Source organism: Phoca vitulina, unplaced genomic scaffold (genome assembly GCF_004348235.1).
Source record: "Phoca vitulina isolate PV1807 unplaced genomic scaffold, GSC_HSeal_1.0 scaffold10, whole genome shotgun sequence".
NCBI classification, from domain to species: domain Eukaryota; kingdom Metazoa; phylum Chordata; class Mammalia; order Carnivora; family Phocidae; genus Phoca; species Phoca vitulina.
In genome coordinates, this window is record NW_022589713.1 from 32,557,445 (window position 1) to 32,574,440 (window position 16,996).

The following is a 16,996-nucleotide window of genomic DNA, read 5'->3' on the forward strand; positions in this document are numbered from 1 at the left end:
TGCCTGGCTTGACTAGAGTACACCTCTTACCCTAATCTTCTCATTTTGCAATTTGGGACTTGACTATGTCTTTAAATCTGAGGAATTCTTAATCTCAGGAAACAAACTGCGGGTTGCTGGAGTGGTGGGGGGTGGGAGGTATGGGGTGGCTGGGTGATAGACATTGGGGAGGGTATGTGCTATGGTGAGCACTGGGAATTGTGTAAGACTGATGAATCACAGACCTGTACCTCTGAAACAAATAATATATGTTTAAAAAGAAGAAGAAGAAGATAGCAGGAAGGGAAAAATGAAGGGGGTGAAATCGGAGGGGGAGATCAACCATGAGAGACTATGGACTCTGAGAAACAAACTGAGGGTTCTAGAGGGGAGGGGGGGGTTAGCCTGGCGATGGGTACTAAAGAGGGCACGTACTGCATGGAGCACTGGGTGTTATACGCAAACAATGAATCATGGAACACTACATCAAAAACTAATGATGTAATGTATGGTGATTAACATAAAAAAAAAAAAGCACCAATATTCTGCTGCAGCCTTCTCTCCTACACTCCAGACCAAATTAGAATTTATCATGGGAAAAGATCCATTTGTCCATCTGAGTTTTCTGTTCCTCCTTCTTAGGAGCCACAAAGATAAATAAAATAAATAATTGAGAGAAAACATGCTGAACTATCTGAACCCCATGATAACTGTCCCCCAAGAAGAATACTCTTAGAACTGCTTTACTGGCTCATTTTGGTAGCACATGTTTATTTGCTTCAGCGACATTCTACAAGGTAAACTGAAGCTAACACTCCTGTGTTACTTTCTAGCATTTAATTTTTAAAAATGCAGTATAAAAGAACATAATAAGGGTCTAGAGTATTGTTTGATTTTTCTAAAATATGGATATGAAGCAGGGTTCCCCCACAGAATTACAGAATTCTTCTAGAAATTAGAATAGTACTTCACCATCAGACTTGCCCTCAAGTGCCATTTGAAGCAACTGTCCTATGAGACAAGGGTCTTAGTATCTCAGCCCCAAATCAGATACAATCCTTATTACTCAGTCACTTTTGATGCACCTAATGCTCTAAACAGTTCCTACCTACAAGTGCATTAGGTAGGATTAGTTATTGTGTGAATTGCCTCTACCTAGATGCATGGACCATGCTTGTTACCAAGAAAAAAAAAATTAATTAAATTCAGGATAGCTCTTTCTATCACTAAAGGGAGAAAAGTCTAAGTAGAACTCTAAAATATTCATAAGTACTGCAATCTGTTCTGTTAAAATGAGAAAGAATTATAGCCCAGATAGATTTAATGTGAAACTACTTTTAAAGGTCAGTTATCTCCTGTTTCGCCTTGATTAGTCACATGATTTAATCAAAGTAGAGGGACCATGTGATGGGACACTTATAATTAATAGACCAGAGTAGGTGTATGGGGGCGGAGCAAGATGGCGGAGGAGTAGGAGACCTGGATTTCGTCTCCTCTCAGGAATTCAGCTGGATAGGGATCAAACCATTCTGAACACCTACAAACTCAACAGGAGATCGAAGAAAAGAATAGCAGCAACTCTCTGAACAGAAAAGCGATCACTTTCTGGAAGGTAGGACGTGCGGAGAAGTGAATCCGAGGCGATATTCGGGAGGATAGATGGCGGGGGAGGGGCCTCCGACGGCCGCTTCTGGCAAGTGATAGAGCCACGGAGCACAAAATCGGAACTTTTAAAAGTCTGCTCCGCTGAGGGACGTCACTCTGGTGGCGAAGTGGGGGGTGGAACCCTCGCGGGACAGTGTGGTCTCAGGACCCTCGGGGTCACAGAAAGACCGGGGGTGCCTGAGTGCGGCAGAGCTCCCAAGTATCGGAGCAGGGAAGCCGGCTGCAGAGACGGAGCCCAGGCGCGGGCTCTCAGCTCGGGGCTGCTATAAACCGTGATCCGCGGCACAGTCGGGCCACAGCTCCTCCAGCAGGGACCCAACAAGCGGCAGATCCGGGGAGACTCACCTTCTTCCCCCGGGAGGAGAGGTGCGGGAGCGCACCGCGGGGATCTGCTGGGTTTGGAGACTCCACCCGGGGTCGGGTGCCAGATAGAAAGGCGCGGTCACAGGCTGGGTGAGCGCGGAGTGTGGCCGGAGACCGGGGAGACGGGAGTGACTGACTGCTTTCCTCTGGGGGCTCGCTGAGGAGCGGGACCCCGAGTTCTCGGCTCCGCCGGGGCGGAGACTGGGAGGCTGCCATTTTCACTCTCCGCCTCCAAAGCTGTACGGAAAGCTTGCAGGGAACAAAAGCTCCGGAGAGCAAACCCGAGCAGATTACTTAGCCCGGACCGGCAAGGGCGGGGCAAATTTGCCTCCGGCAAAGACATTTGGGAACCACGGCAACAGGCCCCTCCCCCAGAAGATCAGCAAGAACAGCCAGCCAAGACCAAGTTTACCGATCAATGAGAACGGCAGAACTCCAGCGCTAGGGGAACACTGCACATAGAATTCATGGCTTTTTTACCATGATTCTTTAGTCTTTCAAAGTTAATTATTTTTTTTAACTGTCTTTTTTTCTTTTTTCCTTTTTTCTTTTTTTTTGAATTTTTCTTTTTCCCTTTTTCAACCAACATCTTATCAATCCCTTTTTTAAAAAAAAACATTTTTATTTTTCATTTTTAAAGTCATATTCTATCCCTTCATAGTAGTTACCCGTATTTTTGGCATATATATATAAGTTGTTCTCTCTTTAAAATCTTGAGATAGTTTCTTCTAACAGATCAAAATATACTCTAAATCTCTAGTGTATGGTTTTTTTTTCTACTCCCCTGCCTGATCACATTCTCTCCCTTTTTTCTTTCTTTTTTTTTTTTAATCCTCTTCTTTCTTTTTTCAAACAACTTATCAAATCCTTTTTTAAAATTTTTTATAATTTCCATCTTTACAGTCATATTCCATCCCTTCATCATATCAACCCTTATTTTTGTACATATATAAGTTTTTCTTTCTTTAAAATTTTGGGAGGGACTTTCTTTTAACAGACCAAAATACACCCAAAATCTAGTGTGTGGCACTGATCTATAATCCAGCCTGATCATATTTGATCACATTCTGTTTTTGTTTTGTTTTGTTTTGTTCTGCTTTTGTTTGTTTTTATCTTTATCTTTTTCTTTTTTCTTTTTTTCTTTCCTTTTCTTTTTTCTCTCTTTCCCTTTCTTTTCCCACTGCTTCAGGTCTTTTCTGATTTGTTTAGAGTATATTTTCTGGGGACGTTGTTACCCTGCTAGCATTTTGTTCTCTCATTAATCTATTCTCCTCTGCACAAAATGACAAGACGGAAAAAATCACCTCAACAAAAAGAACAAGAGGTAGTACCGACTGCCAGGGACCTACTCAATACGGACATTAGTACGATGTCAGATCTAGAGTTCAGAATCATCACTTTAAAGATACTAGCTGGGCTTGAAAAAAACATGGAAGTTATTAGAGAAACCCTTTCTGGAGAAGTAAAAGAACTAAAATCGAACCAAGTAGAAATCAAAAAGGCTATTAATGAGGTGCAATCAAATATGAGGGCACTAACTGCTAGGATAAATGAGGCAGAAGAAAGAATCAGTGAGATAGAAGACCAAATGATGGAAAATAAAGAAGCTGAGAAAAAGAGAGATAAACAACTACTGGATCACGAGGGCAGAATTCGAGAAATAAACGATACCATAAGACAAAACAACATTAGAATAATTGGGATCCCAGAAGAAGAAGAAAGAGAGAGAGGTGCAGAAGGTATAATGGAGCAAATTATAGCAGAGAACTTCCCTAATTTGGGGAAGGAAACAGGCATCAAAATCCAGGAGGCACAGAGAACCCCTCTCAAAATCAATAAAAATAGGTCAACACCCCGACATCTAATAGTAAAACTTACGAGTCTCAGAGACAAAGAGAAAATCCTGAAAGCAGCTCGGGAGAAGAGATCTGTAACCTACAATGGTAGAAACATTAGATTGGCAACAGACTTATCCACAGAGACCTGGCAGGCCAGAAAGGACTGGCAGGACATATTCAGAGCACTAAATGAGAAAAATATGCAGCCAAGAATACTATATCCAGCTAGGCTGTCATTGAAAATTGAAGGAGAGATAAAAAGCTTCCAGGACAAACAAAAACTAAAGGAATTTGCAAACACGAAACCAGCCCTACAACAAATATTGAAAGGGGTCCTCTAAGCAAAGAGAGAGCCTAAAAGCAACATAGACCAGAAAGGAACACAAACAATATACAGTAACAGTCACTTTACAGGCAATACAATGGCACTGAACTCCTATCTTTCAATAGTTACCCTGAATGTAAATGGGCTAAGTGCCCCAATCAAAAGACACAGGCTATCAGATTGGATTAAAAAACAAGACCCATCGATATGCTGTCTGCAAGAGACTCATTTTAGACCCAAAGACACCCCCAGATTGAAAGTGACGGGGTGGAAAACCATTTACCATGCTAATGGACACCAAAAGAAAGCTGGGGTGGCAATCCTTATATCAGACAAATTAGATTTTAAACCAAAGACTGTAATAAGAGATGAGGAAGGACACTATATCATACTTAAAGGGTCTATCCAACAAGAAGATCTAACAATTGTAAATATCTATGCCCCTAACATGGGAGCAGCCAATTAGATAAGCCAATTAATAACAAAAGCAAAGAAACACATTGGCAACAATACAATAATAGTGGGGGACTTTAACACCCCCCTCACTGAAATGGACAGATCATCTAAGCAAAAGATCAACAAGGAAATCAAGACTTTAAATGACACACTGGACCAAATGGACTTCACAGACATATTCAGAACATTCCATCCCAAAGCAACAGAATACACATTCTTCTCTAGTGCCCATGGAACATTCTCCAGAAGAGATCACATCCTAGGTCATAAATCAGGTCTCAACCGGTACCAGAAGATTGGGATCATCCCCTGCCTATTTTCAGACCACAATGCTTTGAAACTAGAACTCAATCACAAGAGGAAAGTCAGAAAGAACTCAAATACATGGAGGCTAAAGAGCATCCTACTGAAGAATGAATGGGTCAACCAGGAAATTAAAGAAGAATTAAAAAAATTCATGGAAACCAATGAAAATGAAAACACAACTATTCAAAATCTTTGGGATACAGCAAAGGCAGTCCTAAGAGGAAAGTATATAGCAATACAAGCCTTTCTCAAGAAACAAGAAAGGTCTCAAGTACACAACCTAACCCTACACCTAAAGGAGCTGGAGAAAGAACAGCAAATAAAGCCTAAACCCAGCAGGAGAAGAGAAATAATAAAGATCAGAGCAGAAATCAATGAAATAGAAACCAAAAGAACAGTAGAACAGATCAACGAAACTAGGAGCTGGTTCTTTGAAAGAATTAACAAGATTGATAAGCCCCTGGCCAGACTTATCAAAAAGAAAAGAGAAATGACCCAAATCAACAAAATCATGAATGAAAGAGGAGAAATCACAACCAACACCAAGGAAATACAAACAATTATAAGAACATATTATGAGCAACTCTATGCCAACAAATTAGATAACCTGGAAGTAATGGATGATTTCCTAGAGATGTATCAACTACCAAAACTGAACCAGGAAGAAATAGAACACCTGAACAGACCTATAACCACTAAGGAAATAGAAGCAGTCATCAAAAATCTCCCAAAACACAAAAGCCCAGGGCCAGATGGCTTCCCAGGGGAATTCTACCAAACATTTCAAGAAGAATTAATACCTATCCTTCTGAAACTGTTCCAAAAAATAGAAATGGAAGGAAAACTTCCAAACTCATTTTATGAGGCCAGCATTACCTTGATCCCAAAACCAGACAAAGACCCCATCAAAAAGGAGAATTACAGACCAATATCCCTGATGAACATGGATGCAAAAATTCTCACCAAAATACTAGCCAATAGGATCCAACAGTACATTAAAAGGATTATTCACCACGACCAAGTGGGATTTATCCCTGGGCTGCAAGGTTGGTTCAACATCCGCAAATCAATCAACGTGATACAATACATTAACAAAAGAAAAAACAAGAATCACATGATCCTCTCAATAGATGCAGAAAAAGCATTTGACAAAGTACAGCATCCTTTCTTGATCAAAACTCTTCAGAGTATAGGGATAGAGGGTACATACCTCAATATCATAAAAGCCATCTATGAAAAACCTACAGCAAATATCATTCTCAATGGGGAAAAACTGAGAGCTTTCCCCCTAAGGTCAGGAACGCGGCAGGGATGTCCACTATCACCACTGCTATTCAACATAGTATTGGAAGTCCTAGCCACAGCAATCAGACAACAAAAACAAATCAAAGGCATCCAAATTGGCAAAGAAGAAGTCAAACTCTCACTCTTTGCAGATGATATGATACTTTATGTGGAAAATCCCAAAGACTCCACCCCAAAACTGCTAGAACTCATACAGGAATTCAGTCAAGTGGCAGGATATAAAATCAATGCACAGAAGTCAGTGGCATTCCTATACACCAACAACAAGTCAGAAGAAAGAGAAATTAAGGAGTCGATCCCATTTACAATTGCACCCAAAACCATAAGATACCTAGGAATAAATCTAACCAAAGAGGCAAAGGATCTGTACTCAAAACTATAAAATACTCATGCAAGAAATTGAGGAAGACACAAAGAAATGGAAAAACGTTCCATGCTCATGGATTGGAAGAACAAATATTGTGAAGATGTCAATCCTACCTAGAGCAATCTACACATTCAATGCAATCCCCATCAAAATACCATCCACTTTCTTCAAAGAAATGGAACAAATAATCCTAAAATTTGTATGGAACCAGAAAAGACCCCGCATAGCCAGAGGAATGTTGAAAAAGAAAAGCAAAGCTGGCGGCATCACAATTCCAGACTTCCAGCTCTACTACAAAGCTGTCATCATCAAGACAGTATGGTACTGGCACAAAAACAGGCACATAGATCAATGGAACAGAATAGAGAGCCCAGAAATGGACCCTCAACTCTATGGTCAACTAATCTTCGACAAAGCAGGAAAGAATGTCCAATGGAAAAAAGACAGTCTCTTCAACAAATGGTGTTGGGAAAATTGGACAGCCACATGCAGAAGAATGAAACTGGACCATTTCCTTACACCACACACAAAAATAGACTCCAAATGGTTGAAAGACCTCAATGTGAGACAGGAGTCCATCAAAATCCTAAAGGAGAACACAGGCAGCAACCTCTTCGACCTCAGCTGCAGCAACTTCTTCCTAGAAACATCGCCAAAGGCAAGGGAAGCAAGGGCAAAAATGAACTATTGGGACTTCATCAAGATAAAAAGCTTTTGCAAAGCAAAGGAAACAGTCAACAAAACCAAAAGACAACTGACAGAATGGGAGAAGATATTTGCAAATGACATATCAGATAAAGGGCTAGTATCCAAAATCTATAAAGAACTCATCAAACTCAACACCAAAAGAACAAAGAATCCAATCAAGAAATGGGCAGAAGACATGAACAGACATTTCTCCAAAGAAGACATCCAAATGGCCAACAGACACATGAAAAAGTGTTCAATATCGCTCGGCATCAGGGAAATCCAAATCAAAACCTCAATGAGATACCACCTCACACCAGTCAGAATGGCTAAAATTAACAAGTCAGGAAATGACAGATGTTGGCGGGGATGCGGAGAAAGGGGAACCCTCCTACACTGTTGGTGGGAATGCAAGCTGGTGCAGCCACTCTGGAAAACAGTATGGAGGTTCCTCAAAAAGTTGAAAATAGAGCTACCATATGATCCAGCAATTGCACTACTGGGTATTTACCCCAAAGATACAAAAGTAGGGACCCGAAAGGGTACGTGCACCCCGATGTTTATAGCAGCAATCTCCACAATAGCCAAACTGTGGAAAGAGCCAAGATGTCCATCAACAGATGAATGGATAAAGAAGATGTGGTATATATATACAATGGAATATTATGCAGCCAGCAAAAGGAATAAGATCTTGCCATTTGCAACGACGTGGATGGAACTGGAGGGTATTATGCTGAGCGAAATAAGTCAAACAGAGAAAGACATGTATCATATGACCTCACTGATATGAGGAATTCTTAATCTCAGGAAACAAACTGAGGGTTGCTGGAGTGGGGGGTGGGGTGGGAGGGATGGGGTGACTGGGTGATGGACACTGGGGAGGGTATGTGTTCTGGTAAGCGCTGTGAATTGTGCAGGACTGTTGAATCTCAGATCTGTACCTCTGAAACAAATAATGCAATATATGTTAAGAAAGAAAAAAAGAAGAAGAAGAATGTAGCAGGAGGGGAAGAATGAAGGGGGGGAAATCGGAGGGGGAGAAGAACCATGAGAGACGATGGACTCTGAAAAACAAACTGAGGGTTCTAGAGGGGAGGGGGTTGGGAGGATGGGTTAGCCTGGTGATGGGTATTGAGGAGGGCACGTTCTGCATGGAGCACTGGGTGTTATGCACAAACAATGAATCATGGAACACTATATCTAAAACTAATGATGTAATGTATGGGGATTAACATAACAATAAAAAAATTTAAAAAAATAAAAAAATAAAAAAATAAAATAATTAATAGACCAAACATGTTCATCATTTTATGACAGCTAAATATTTTACAGCTTAACCCAGAAATATTGAGCACAGATTACTCCAACCTATTACATTTTTTGGTCGAAAAAAAAAAAGTCATACAGAGTAACTACAGAAAGAAGAGTGCCTCAAACTTTTCCACTCCCACATTAATAACCATTTACCATCAGTTCGTGGGGTGATTCTTACAAGGAACTGCAAAGCTTCTGTTTGGTTGATCTTATTATACTAACAAGCCTGTAGTGACACATAGAGCAAAGAATTAACTTTTAAAGGGAAAGCAACAAAAATTCTGCAACAAAAATTCAGGCCTATTAAAGAAGATTTTCCTTTTCTTTCTTTTTTTTTTTTTTTTCCTACCCTGACTTTCAATAGGCCTTGGGTTTGTTAGCCTGGCAAAAATGAACATGTCAGCTCTCATTGCAAATCACTGCCCAGCTAAAATGGGATTTTGAAAAAGATGTGCCACCTGCTTCATTAAATAACATCAAATTCTTTTTTCTTGGTTTGCTTTATAGAAATATTCTTCTCAGTTCCACAAATCATTTCTTTATGTGACTGTGGATCTAAAAAAAAAAAAAAAAGACTGAAGACTGAATTTTTTTTCCTCTGTCATTATGAATTACATAAATATAAGATATAGCAAAGTCTTTCTGCCTTAAATACCAGAAAATCTCTTCCAAAAATCTCCTTCCAAGAAAACAAAAGAGAAAAAGTAGAAGGAATCAAGCAAACAGCAAGAAAGGAAGGAGGAAAGAAAGGGGGGGGAGGAGAAAAAGAGGAAGACCCTCTGTATGAATAAATCTAAACACGCAAAAGAAGTATCAGAAGCAAGTATGCCAAAAGACTCAATTCTCAAGAAAAAGAAGTTGTTAATTCGATCTGCTAGTTTATTTACAAGCACTTTTATTACTGATAATGTATGATTCAGAAACCAGAATAATATTAAAGCTCAAAGCTTTATGATTTTGCATAATATGCCATGATGGGAAGGTGGTGTACTGAAGTACTTACAAGGCACAGATGGGCTGAACATTAGTATAACTCCAATACCAATTAGCTTACCTTATGATACGTGAGTTATCTATGGTTATTATGGATTGCCTTTTTTTCTCCATCAGCACTTGTCTGTTTACATGTACTGATTAATATATGGGATTTGTATTTCACAGGCACAGCCATCAGACTGTCACTTCGGCTGCGAGGTAAACATACACGGTTTGAGGCAATTGTTCTTTATAATTTCCATACCAACCTCTGACTGATGGAATGCCAGAGCTATAAAATGTTTTAGTAAAGGTCCAGGTGTTTGTGGTTTTTATGATTTTGACTCTCAAGGTCAAAGCACTAGCTCTGTAGTCAGTCTTCATCACAGCTTAAGGGAAAAGTGGTGAAGGCCAATGGAAAGGACCAGAGTCTTTCTTCTCAACTCCTGAACCCCATAGCAGCAGCCTCAGACCCCCTGCTAGACATGCAGAATGTCAGACTGAGCCCCTGACCTGCCACATCAGAATCAACACTTTAGCCATTTCCAGGGATTCAGGATGTACTTTAATGTTTGAAAAGTGGGCTAGAAAGATTGCCGCCTAGTGTGCAATATATTCCAGTAGTTCAAAGGCCTTCAGTGCACTTCAAGAACAGCCCCTCCCAGCCTGAATCTTAAATTTTTTGAACTGTGTCATTTGTATTGATGGATTAATCTCTCATACATAATCCAATACAAAATGACTTTCTTGTGTGTACAATTCTTAGATCTACTCTGCCAATTAATTATCCAGCCTGATTTTGATTGTGAAATTCTTTGACTTAATTTATAAAAACAAAACAAAACTTTCACATTCAGAGTATCTCACGAGCCAGCATATGTGGGAATAAAAACAGTAATTAGGTGTGCTTCAAAATTACTTAAATGTATTATTATTTAATTTTGTATGCATTTAAATGAGGAGTCTATAATTTTTTTCCTATCAAGGGCCAGATGGTAAATATTTTAGGCTTTATGGACCAACAAGAAATATAACTTCCTTTGTATCCAAATTTAGTATTCCCTCCATCAAAGTGTAGAAGTCATTCTTAGGTCTTGGCCATACAAAAAAAAAAAAAAAGGCAGTGGTCAGGATATAGCTCATAGGGTACAGTTTGCTGATCCATTATTTGGGTCAACAATCTAAAATGTAGAGAATGAGGATCTGAGAGCTAAAAGATACCATTCTGGAACAGGATCCAGGAGCCACTCCCATACTTCTTCTGTTGATATAGCAAGCCTAGTTGTCACTGTGGCCCTAACCCCTGCCAAGGCTTTGGTCTGGTGAGGCCAAGAGGCAGTGTGACATATTTCTGATTCTGAAGAGAAAGGATAAGGCTAAGACAGATTTATTTATCAAGTATTATTGCATTAGAAATGAGTGTGCACCCCTTTGATACTCAAAGGAAGTAAGTTTCGCTAAACAAAAGAAAATGCTTCCTCTAAAATAGAGAGCAAACTTACTGGACTCTCCACAACACAAGTGATAAGGATGTTTTATTAAAAACCACTTTAAATACTGAATAGAATAAAAGTGTCAAAGATCAGTGATTGAAACTTTATTCAGTATCATAGCTAAGAAATTTATAATTCTGCATTTTCTTTTTTTTCTAAGAAATGTTCTGCAACTTAATTAAAGAGAGGTCCTAAACTCTCAAGGTTCAGGGGGAGTGCTTTGCAACTGTCCTTTATTTTATTATTTTTTTAAGATTTTATTTATTTATTTGACAGAGAGAGACACAGCGAAAGAGGGAACACAGGCAGGGGGAGTGGGACAGGGAGAAGCAGGCTTCCTGCCGAGCAGGGGGCCCGATGCGGGGCTCGATCCCAGGACCCTGGGATCATGACCTGAGCTGAAGGCAACTGAGCCACCCAGGCGCCCCTGTCCTTTATTATTTTTTAAAAGTTATTTTATTTGTGTGTGCATGCACTTCTAACAATGCTACTGCTTTATTACTACCAGCAGGGGTGTTTGCTCTGTGAGGAACAGATAATTGGAAGGCTGGAAGGAAACGGGGTGGGTGGTCTGGAGGCCAGGCCCAAGAGCTCCTCAGTTTTACTTCTGGAAATGGACAGATATCATGAAGGAGTCATGGTAGGCTATGGCTATGCCACCAGTAAGATTAAGAAATTCTTGGAAATCCATCTGCCCATCATTAAGGTCCAGTTTCTTCATCATGCCGTCAAGGACACTGGGATCCTTCTGGTTCTTTGTGAAGGCAACCAGGTCTGTATTCATGAAGGTGAAGAACTTGCTCTTGAAGGGTCTGTAGCTGTTAACTTTCCATCCAGCGTACTTCCAGGAGACAGCAGAGACTCAATGCACCGCTCAGTCTCTGTATGGCTGAACACTTTTGCCAAGGTGGAGCCGCGTGGAGTGGAACAGAGTCTGTGACCTGTGAGTGGCACTGTGAGCTCTGTCCTTTAACTTTAGATATTAGTTTTAAGGGGCTACTGAAACTCACTTTCCCATCCACACCCTTGGCAAATTGCTAATCCATCACAGCACAATCCCCTGAGCCTAAATGCTCTCAGACTGCAAATCAATTGATCTGGCAATCAAGAGGAAGCCTATGGCTGTCCTTGGCTGTAGACACACTTCACTAAATGTGGAGCTTAGTACTAAAAGCAAAGACAGTACAGTGGGCATTAGCAATGTGAATTTGACTCCAGTATCAACTCTCCTCTCCTCTGTGTCAGTGACTTAAGATGAGAAGCAGGAGGAACCTACTATAACACCACAGACAATAATCCAGCAAAGAAGGACTCAGCTTCCTCAGGAAGTCCTGCTTTATGCTCTCTGGGGTCCAGTGTGTCCAGGTGTCAGTGTATGCTACTTCTAGTTTATACTGCTTAATATCCACTGAGAGGCAATAAATAGGGCCTATTCTAAAAGTACAGCATTATGTACAAACACCTAATTTTTGCGACGACTCTTTAGGTTCTGTTAAGGTGTTTATTGCCCATATAATCTTGGGAAAATCCCATTAGCAGATTTCTTGGCATTTAGTCTAAAAATTACTAATACCAAGATACATAACTTTGATATAAAGGAGCAGAGCTCTCTTTTCCTTCATGTCTGAACTCACAAGCCTACTAATGGAATCTTTATGCTTCGTAGTGGAAGGAAATAGAGAGAGGATGAATAATAAAGGTTTGGGTTCTATTAAAATAGAACATCCTAGAACTTTTCCAGGGGAGGTGGCAAGAAAAATGTCTGTGTTGGCTGTCATCTCAGTGAGGAGGACATTAATTTTTCTTTCTGCTTGTCAAGATACATTTTATTCTGTTTAAGTCAATTTATATGGACCGGATGTGCACATACAAGGTTGTACAGGAAACACACAAAAGTGCATTTTGCCCTTGCCTCAGAATTCCACAGCTAGCTATTCTTCCCCTGGTCCAAACTGTCTTCCCAACTCAATCTTGTTGATAGTTGGTTCCTAAACGTTCACCCAATTTTGGCCCTGCGTTTAGGTAGCTGCTTCATGTCTAGCTGCTTGAATATTGTGATCTGACTGTGGACTGTCTAGTCTGCCTTCAACTGTCATCCTTCAGAAAATTATTTCTAATGTTCTCAACAGCTCAAAGTACCAATGCCTCAAAATCTAAGCAAAAAACGTAACCACCTGGACCTCATTTCTAATCCCTTAACCAAACAGATGAGAAATAAAGGATGGGAAGCACTAGAGGCTTTTGACTGAGTCCCTGAGTTCAGCATCACCTCCACAAATCTCAGAAGGCTTCCAACACTTTCATTTCCAACACAAATGGAAAACACTTCAGATTTCACTTGTTACTAGTAGAGCTAAGTAATTTCTATACTCAAACAGATGGTGTCTTTCACAATTCCATTGCCATCTTTGGTTCTGAAACCTAACCAAGAATTATGGCCAATCCCTGGTTTCTTTGCAGATCTGCACAGAAACCCAGGTGGGAAGTCACAACAACTTGCCTGAACTCACTCAGCAAAGAAAGTTCACCAACAGAATCTAGTTACCAGCAATGAAAACCAAGAAGGGGACTCTGCATTAATGGTAAGTAAAGGCAGAGGAAATTATGTGTCAACAGATCTAAATGGCTCAAAAGACAGATTTGGGAGAACAAGAGCAAAGGAAAAACTCCTCAAATTGCCTTTTAGCTCTCTCTAAAAAAAGAAAATGTTACTCAAAATCTAAGTTATATAAAAGAAAATATAAACTGGACAGCTGTTCTTTCACATCACATAAGGATACCATTGTCAGCTATCTCAACCACCAGCAGCAGGTAATATATACATTTCTAATACATTCCTGGTCACACCCAGATTTTGAAGATTATTTGCTTTGGGCAGAATCCTCATACTTTTTATACTTTTGTCTCCATTTTTGAAACTAAAAATCTCATGACCACCTGGAAATTCTGTTATGCCTTCTAGGCGGTATTTCTCCCAAGTAAGGTTATTAAGATATTAAACTTGACAAATATTTGTGGAGCTCTTACTATGTGCCAGGTATTATTTTAGACATTTGGTATTCACCATGAATAAAACAAATATCTCTGCCTGCATGGAGCTTACATTCAAGTCAGAGGGAGGAAGAATGGAAAGCAGCAGAGAAAAACTCTAATCAGTAGAAATAATAAATTAATAAACAATGCAGGATATAAGACAATTCAGACCAGAGTCAGGGTAAGAAGAGGACAAAAAGGCTTAAAGACAATGTTGTAGATTGTAGGAACCCATCTTTCCTCTGAACCCATAGCACCTTGCAGCTCTTATTTCTACCTACCTCATATTTCTTTTTCCCTATCAAAATCTTTATTAAGGCAGCTTAGTAAAGTAGCTAAGCACCTGAATTTGGATTCAAACCTAAGATCCAATCCTTGGCCCACTATTTATTAGCTGTGAACTAATAAATTTGGCAAGTTATTTGGCATCTCTAAAGCTTAGCTTCTATCAGTCAGTTGTGGGTTTTGGGGGGAGTAAAGGAAATTTTTTAAATTGGACCTAAAAGTAATGCCTAGATATATTAAGAACTAAATACATGGTATATAGTATTGCCTTCTGCATGCAAAGTATTCTGCACTTTTAATTGTTTGTCCACCTGTCATTTCCTCCTCTCATAGATACACAGTTCCTGAGAACAGGTCTATATTCACCGCAGCAGCACCTAGCAGTAGAAACACTGAATTCCTAAAAGAAGACACACGTTGTAGCCCAAAATCTGGGTCTCAGATTTCTTAATCAGTAAAATGAGAACTTCCTAATAAATATCTAAAAACTCATAAAACAAATTAAGGTATCAAAACTCTGTTATGCAAGAAATGTTTCCCGAATTGAGTCAGTAAAGACCCAATGACTATAATGGATTTGACTGGAGAGTATCGTCCTGATAAACAGCTGAAGTTTGTTCACTGTAGAGACAAGAGGATTAGACATTGATAGTCTTCTCATCTCCTCTGGGATGACAGTGATTCTTTAAAGAAGTCTCTAAGATAAGACTTTGAAAGTGGCTCCTTCGCTACAGAATGTCCTGTAACTTTCAGTAAAAAGTTGCCCTGTCACTTTCAGTAAAAGAAAAAGGAGTAAGATGAATGCCCTTGCCAAAGTTCCTTTTCCCTAAACCCAAGGTTAGGTTCCAGGGTGTCATGGGGTGTGCACCTGCCCTGTGAGATTTTCAGAGAGAAAAGTGTTTGTGTAAATACCAGCCTTTGCTTATATAATATTTTAAAATAACATGGAATTTCATGGATAATAGTGCTTCCTGTATGACTCTTTCCCACCCTCCCTGGTAAACTAACCCAGAGTTTCTTTTTTCTCTGCAGCCCAGATGCCGTCTCGTGACTGTGTGTGTCTGTGATCTACTTCCAGATGGACCTCCACAGTTCTTACCCCTGCAGTTGCTATTACTGGCTCACTGCTGCTGGCAAGTCCATCAGAAAATAACGATACGTTATGGAAGCTAATAATAGTCTGTCACCATCCCAGTCGAGTAACAGCTGTGTAACATACCCCATAATGGACTAAAACTTAGAGTACAAGTAGCTTTGTCATCATGTAATTGAAAGGAAACAACATGGACAGGGCCAGAAACACATATCTAACAAGAAAAAAACACAGGGAAAAAATCACCATAAGACATGTAACTTAAAAGTTGTATTTCTTTTCCAGAGTGAGGCTGTAGTTTTGATTCTATTTTTTTTAAGAATATCAGAGTTCTCCAATTAACATGTATCATTATGTGTGGCTAATATTTTAAGCTGATGACCCAAATGTATATTTTTGCTTAATTCTTTGTTTTTATCATGCTTCCTAAGAGGGCTCTTCATATATTTTCTTTCCAGACAGAGAGAGGCATCGTATTTTCTTGAACCCTTTGAAGTTAGGCATGGCCACGGGACTTGTTTGGTCAATGAAATATAAGTGAAAGTAATATATGTCACTTCTGAGAAGCTGTAGAAGCAAGCACAGGATTGTCTTGTTCCCTTTACCCCCTTATGGTAATTACGAAGACACATGTGAAACGGAAATTCTGTCATCCTTGGTCCCTGCATGTTAACAATGAACAGAACTCTATCAACAGACATATAACAAGCTTGAGAAGTAAGCTGTATTTGGTGTTTGGCCACTGAGATTTTGGGGTTGTGATCACAACACAAGGTAATGAATCCTGGCTGATATAGAGGCTTAATCATTAATTTTAAATGATTAATTTTAAAGCATATAATGTGAACTTGGTAATGGTCTGGGCATCAAATGTTTTAAAGTTGAAAGTCTTCAGTAAAAGATGAGGATAGCAAAGATCAAAGCCTATCTCCAGAGTGCTCAACTCTGAATAGTTTTGAAGCAGAACATGTGATGAGATAAAGAACCCATTTCCATAAATGGCAAGGAATAAAGAGCATCCCTCCTCTCCATCCTCTGATAATTGTTTATTTAGCTAAAGACACATGTCTTCACCATACCAATTCTGTTAAATTCAGCTTAAAATCTTTGGTGATGGACAAGAACTAGTCAGAACTAATTAGTCAAGGCCCTTTGCTGGGGCTGCATTGTGGGAAGAGACAAAAATACTGGGTGTGTGTTTGGTTCCAGGTTCCTCAGGTACAGGCATGGCTTGGCAGTGGTGCATAAAATCAAAGGAAGAAAGACAACTCGTTGAAATGTACACTAGGGTGAATCTGTATGTTGATTGTACATCAATTGGATATTTAAGAAAAGGCAAGAAAGCAAACAAAAGGGCTTGAATAAAGTAAAAAGATTTTAGAAAAAAATAATTCAATTACAATAATACCAGCTCAAACAAAACAAAACACATTACCTTTCTCTCACTTGAACAGATGGAATAAAATTTCTATTATGAGCTTAAAGAGAGGACGTAATCATCTCACACATAAG

The 16,996-nt window shown here is 39.6% G+C and overlaps 1 pseudogene; it reads right to left on the reverse strand.

The window, feature by feature from the left end:
• Positions 1-11,674: 11,674 nt before the first annotated feature.
• LOC116635247 overlaps positions 11,675-16,996 on the reverse strand; it is a 33,354-nt pseudogene continuing 28,032 nt past the window's right edge.